Source organism: Chionomys nivalis, chromosome 1 (genome assembly GCF_950005125.1).
Source record: "Chionomys nivalis chromosome 1, mChiNiv1.1, whole genome shotgun sequence".
NCBI classification, from domain to species: Eukaryota; Metazoa; Chordata; class Mammalia; order Rodentia; family Cricetidae; genus Chionomys; species Chionomys nivalis.
This window is the reverse complement of record NC_080086.1, coordinates 48,605,498-48,612,112: the sequence shown is the minus strand read 5'-3', so window position 1 is coordinate 48,612,112 and position 6,615 is coordinate 48,605,498. Positions and strand designations below refer to the sequence as shown.

General features: G+C 38.7%; 1 pseudogene; it reads right to left on the bottom strand.

Annotated features, from left to right (window-relative positions):
• Nucleotides 1-3,158: 3,158 nt before the first annotated feature.
• Nucleotides 3,159-4,712, bottom strand: LOC130878702 (elongation factor 1-alpha 1-like; annotated as a pseudogene).
• Between the last annotated feature and the right edge of the window lie 1,903 nt (nt 4,713-6,615).

The following is a 6,615-nucleotide window of genomic DNA, read 5'->3' as shown; positions in this document are numbered from 1 at the left end:
ATGTTTGTGTGTGTATGTGTTGCAGGGTGGGTAACTTACAAGACTCCACTCCTAGTCAAGATTCTATAGGTATTTATCAGTTACCAGGGAAGAAAATGGGAGTTTCTTCAGCAGTAGAGCCTCAAGTAGGCTTTCCATGCTACAGTGGACAGTGCTATACCCATGTGCATGAGGGCAACGCTAATTAAAGTCAATAGTATATACATAATAATACATATCAATAATTATGTATACACATACATATGGGCATGAAATTCATAGGGAGGGGGTAGAGATACTCAGCAGGACTCAGAGATGGAGAGTGAGTGGTGAATTTGATTAATACAATGCATTTATGTATGAAGTAGCAAAATAAAAAACAGAAATGTAAGGTGGAGAGGAAGGACCCAACATTAGTCTCTGGCCTCTACATGTATATGCACGTATGGGCAATCATATTTATACACAGACACACACAGAGAGAGAAAGAGAGAGACAGAGAGATAGAGACAGAGAGAGAGAGAAAGAGAGAGAGCAAAAACAACTCCGTCTATAATAATATAATTGTTGGAAGTCAACATATCAGGAACTAGTCACATTATTCATAGACAAGGACAAAAAACAATAAATTAATACATAAGTGCTGATATTCAATTTTGTTTTAACAGTCTTATACCATTCAAGATCCTTTGCTCAGGGGATGGCCCCACCCATAGTGGGTGTTTCTTTCCACTAATCAAGTTAAGTCTCTATAGTCATGTCCATGGGTTAACATAATCTAGACAGATGAGCCGGGCGGTGTCGCACGCCTTTAATCCCAGCACTTGGGAGGCAGAGGCAGGCGGATCTCTGTGAGTTCGAGACCAGCCTGGTCGACAAGAGTTAGTTCCAGGACAGGCTCCAAAACCACAGAGAAACCCTGTCTCGAAAAACAAAAAAAAAAAAAATCTAGACAGATGATTCTATCTTAAATCAACTTGACAGTTACAAACAAAACATAAAGAATGCTTTTTCTTAAATTAAAAAATTAATAAAAATAAAATTTGACTTGATCATTTAAGAAAACACTCTAACCATCACAACGTATTATTTATGGAGATGCTACTCTCAAGTTGGCCTAACTGACTCACATGATACAGCTAAGCAACCATAGTACAGGAGTTACAAAAATGTGATTGAATATTGTTGATATGAAGGATGTTGGTTCAGACAGGTCATAGTAGCTTCTGAGTAACCCTAGCAACCACCGCTAATTACTGTGTAGCCCTGCATTGTCCTTCGTCTTGCTAGTTTCATACCTTTGGCCTACCGTTTCAAGGGTACCCACCTTGAAGCCTGGTTTCCATCTTTATAAAGATGTCTACCCAGAAACAACCTAATCTAATGCAACCAGTGAGATCTCATTTTAGTTATAACTTCCTGTCAACAGTGACAATGATTAAATGCATTCTTCCAGTTGTGTAAAGTACCTTACCATAATGTACAGTGGGTAAAGTTGGACAACCTTAAGTATTTACTAATTTACACGAGCATATGTAAATAAACATACCATCTACACTACAAATTATTTTTTACATGAATAGAAAATGTGTGTTTTCATGAAGATGCTTTCATAGCCTTTATACTTTGTATGCAGCTGTATTTTTGGAATGTAGTAGAAACACTTTATAAGACATATTATATAAAATATCAGCAACTAATGAAGAAGAAATAATGATGACTGTGTACTGTAAAATGTATTAGAGTACTGATTAGACTACAACAGAATGCTTACTGGTGTCTTTTCAACACCTGCTTGGTATTCCTATGCCTAGGTCTTACTTCATTTAATAATGCACCCATAATTAGAAGACAGAGTTAGTACTAAATAACAAACTTAAGACAGTCTACCTTATGCATGCTTTTCTTTCTCTCACCTATCTTTATTTCTCTTCTATTTTATTTTTCTTTTTGTTTGGTTTTTCAAGGCAGAGTTTCTCTGTGTAGCCCTGGCTTTCCTGGACTCACATTGTATACAAGACTGGCCTCATATTCAGAGATCTGCCTGCCTGCCTCTGCCTCGAGTGCTGGGATTAAAGGCATGTGCCTTTATTATTTTAACTTTCCTCTCCCTTCTGTGAAATTTAAAGAGTGATGATTTCATTTACACAGGAAGCAATAGACTAAATACACTTGTGCTTTCAGGGCAGAGTCCAGATTTTATTATGAGTTTTGTTTTCTAGAATATCAAGAAAGGCTTAGGGAAGAGTGTGTTCAGGGACCTTGAAAACATGTTCCATGAGGCGAGAAGAAAAAGGAGGTGAGTATCAGGGATGAGGTCTCCAGGCTTGTTCAAAAATTTGTTCAGAGTTTCTGTGTTGGCCTTATACACAGAAGCCTGTTGTCTCATGTGATTTATAGTCTATGTGATTGTCACTTCACTCACACATACACTTTATTTCTCTTATAAGTGAAAGCATAGATACCAAGATAAAGAGCATAGCCAGCTGCCTCAGTTAATGAGTGACACATCACTATTCAAAGGGCAGTTCATAGACTAATATCACTGTGCTTTAGAAGGGCAAAGCCTCTAATTCCACCTTAGGTCTATTAGTCAGCACTTAAATTGTTGTAAGATCATTGTATCATATCCATGTGCATTAATGTATAATATAGAAATCTGTGTATTATTATTGAAGACCCTCATGCAGAACTTTTGAGACTCTTTGACACTGTGGAATCATGAAAGCATGCCATCTGTCTCTAACCAACCTCAGTGAGCATGTAGTTCCTGTAATTAGAAGATTGTGGAAAGTCCCACTCTATGTATACAGCCACTTTTATTTCTCAAAAATGAAATAAACTTATAAACTTAATTCTGAAATAATTTCTTTCCCAGACAAAGCATTGCAATAAATAAAGATGGAGGGATATACATATCAAGGGATCAACAGTGAAGAGCTACTTGTTGAGTTTTATAGGTTAATGAAGGCATCTCTGAATATGGAATATCTCTTCATGTTCAGTAGATTCACTTATTTTTTTTTCTCATTAAACTTGCTTTAATGGGTCTCAAAATTCTGTGACAGATTTTTGGTCAAGTTGTTCCATTAAAAAGTACTGATTTTGAAAACTAATAACTTAAAACTGCCACACACAAAAAAAAATGGTCCACAAAACATTCTCCTTTGGAGGTTTTACAATGCATTGTTATCATTAACCAGTCTTTTACTATTAAACTTAAATGGCCAATTGAGACAAACAGTTCTGAGACCGTTCTTCCACCACTGATTAAGACTGGGGTGGCAGGTGTTAGGGATAATATTCATTTAGCCTTCTGAGCTTTCTGGGCAGACTTGGTGACCTTGCCAGCTCCAGCAGCCTTCTTGTCCACAGCTTTGATGACACCCACGCAACTGTCTGCCTCATGTCACGAACAGCAAAACGACCCAGTGGAGGATAGTCAGAGAAGCTCTCGACGCACATGGGCTTACCAGGAACCATATCAACAATGGCTGCATCACGAGATTTCAAGAATTTCGGTCCATCTTCCAACTTCTTGCCAGAACGACGATCAATCTTTTCTTTAAGCTCAGCAAACTTGCATGCTATGTGAGCTGTGTGACAATCTAGTACAGGAGCGTAGCCAGCACTAATTTGGCCTGGGTGGTTCAGAATAATCACCTAAGCAGTGAAGCCAGCAGCTTCCATTGGTGGGTCATTTTTGCTGTCACCAGCAACGTTACCACGTCGAACATCTTTGACAGACACGTTCTTCACATTGAAGCCCACGTTGTCCCCAGGAAGAGCTTCACTCAAAGCTTCATGGTGCATTTCAACAGACTTTACTTCTGTTGTCACATTGACTGTAGCAAAGGTCACCACCATGCCAGGTTTTAAAACACCAGTCTCCACTCGGCCCACAGGGACAGTCCCAATGCCACCAATTTTATAGACATCCTGGAGGGGCAGTCGCAGAAGCTTGTCAGTTGGGCGAGTTGGTGGCAGGATGCAATCCAAAGCTTCCAACAGGGTGGTTCTACTGGAACTACCATCTTTGCGAGTGACTTTCCATCCCTTGAACCAAGGCATATTAGCACTTGGCTCCAGCATGTTGTCACCATTCCAACCAGAAATTGGCACAAATGCTACTGTGTCAGGGTTGTAGCCAATTTTCTTAATGTAGGTGCTGACTTCCTTAACAATTTCCTCGTATCTCTTCTGGCTGTAGGGTGGCTCAGTGGAATCCATTTTGTTGACACCAACAATAAGCTGTTTCACACCCAGGGTGTAAGCCAGAAGTGCATGCTCACGGGTCTGCCCATTCTTGGAAATACCAGCTTTGAATTCACCAACACCAGCAGCAACAATCAGGACAGCACAGTCAGCCTGTGATGTGCCTGTAATCATGTTTTTGATGAAGTCTCTGTGTCCTGGGGCATCAATGATAGTAACATAGTACTTGCTGGTCTCAAACTTCCACAGGGAGATGTCAATAGTGATACCACGCTCACACTCAGCTTTCAGTTTGTCCAAGACCCAGGCATACTTGAAGGAGCCTTTTCACATCTCCGCATCCTCCTTCTCAAACTTCTCGATGGTTCGTTTGTCGATTCCACCACATTTGTAGATCAGGTGGCCGGTTGTAGTGGACTTGCCGGAATCGACGTGTCCAATGACGACGATGTTGATGTGAGTCTTTTCCTTTCCCATTTTGGCTTTGAATTAGCGGTGGTTTTCACAACACCTGTGTTCTGACGGCAAACCCGTTGCGAAAAAGTAGATTCACTTATTTATAGGAAGAGCTTACTATCACTATAAAAGATAATTCAAAAATAATATTATGCTAATAAAATATAAGGGGAAAAGATTGAGAGCCTGTAGGTTAAGAGACATTAAAAATGTCTTATTAAAACAGATAAGACAAAGGTAAAGTGCATAAGGATGCATTCAGATGCAAAAAAAAAAAGAATAACAAAACATCAGAAAGGTTCAGTAATGATGAGGAATAGGAGGTATAGGCAAAGAAAGTGGTAACAATTGAAAAGGACTTTAGGGCAGTTAGACAATTCTACTTCTAAGACTATTAATTACAAAACAGTTGGATATAAATTTTAATTTATACATTCAGGGTTTTGTAACTTTTTTACTGTAAAAATAAAAAGCAAATATCTTTTGGAGAATTCAAACCTATCTAAGAGATGATTTTACCTTTCAAAAATCATCTTGCTATTAATGTTTATCTGGGGCATAGGTTTACCAGAATGGCTATTGCAAGCCTGGTGGTTTCAGTTTGAGACCACCCTGGAACCCACATAAAGATGGAAAGTGATAACCTAATTCACAAATGAGTCCTCTGACCTCTACCATCATGATGAGGCCTGCATTCCTCAACACGTGCGCGTGCACGTGCACACATACACACACACCCACACAAATGATTTTTAAAATTTTAAGCAAACTGGAAAGGAAAGCATTCATGTTCTTGAAAAAACAACATGATGTAAATGAACAGTGAGCACATCATTATTTTGGATAGATTCTGTATTTATTTGTTTTTAAATGGACCTATACTTTGATATTAGCATAGTGTATTGGTATAGTGTACATCAAAACAGAAGGTCTATAGCTCCCAAAGTTTTGCATGACCTTGACATAAATATGGTAATCATTTGCTCATTTTCATCTAGGAGGTAAAGGTAGCCATGGCATAAACTTTAGTACTTTTATAGTATTGTATTCAACATTAAGGGTTGTACAAAGTATTAAACCATTGATCACTAGCATGAACCATCTATTACCATCATACTCACTGGTTAGAGAAAAAGTGATAAATTGACCAGGACTCTAGAAGTCTAATAACAAGGACAGAGTCCCAACCCTTAGTAATACTATTAGGAGAATACTATTTTCTCCTTTATTCATAAGCAGTGCATCACCCTTTTAGGAGAAGAAAACGCAAACTATTTTCTACTATCACTCTTAATGTTTGTAACATAAATCATTATTTCTCTCTTAATATCATTCCTTATAATAAATCCCATTTCACAAAGGGAAGATTAAAGTGATTTTAAAGTTTAAAAGAGAAATCATTTCATTCAGGGCTTATTGTTTCAGAAGGTTAGAATCCATCATGGTGGCGAACATGGCAGGTAGCAGGCAGGTGTGGAACTGGAGCTGGAGCTGGGAGCTTACTTCTTAATCCGCAAGTAGGAGGCAAAACTGATACATACACGCTGGAAATGGCTCAAATCATTTCAAACCTAATAGTCTGCCTTCAGTGGCACACATCCTCCAACAGAGTCATGCTTCCAAATCCTCCCCAAACAGTTCCATACACTGGTGACCAAGTACTCTAATACATGAGCCTATTGGTCCATTCTCATTTAACTTACCACACTATCCTCACCTAATCATTGCACTGAAGTTCCCAGAAAGAGTCTGTCTCCAAATACAGGTGGGCAACTCCTAAGGAAAAATACCCAAATCTGGCATTAACAAACATGTGCACATACATGCAACCCAAGTATAAACACTCAAATATGCACATCAGAAACATACAGAAAATGCCCTGAGAATCTTGGAAAATGCCCAGGCTAACTGAGGAATATTGAAGGGCATATTGTAATACTCTGTGTATTTGGAAATATGTATTAA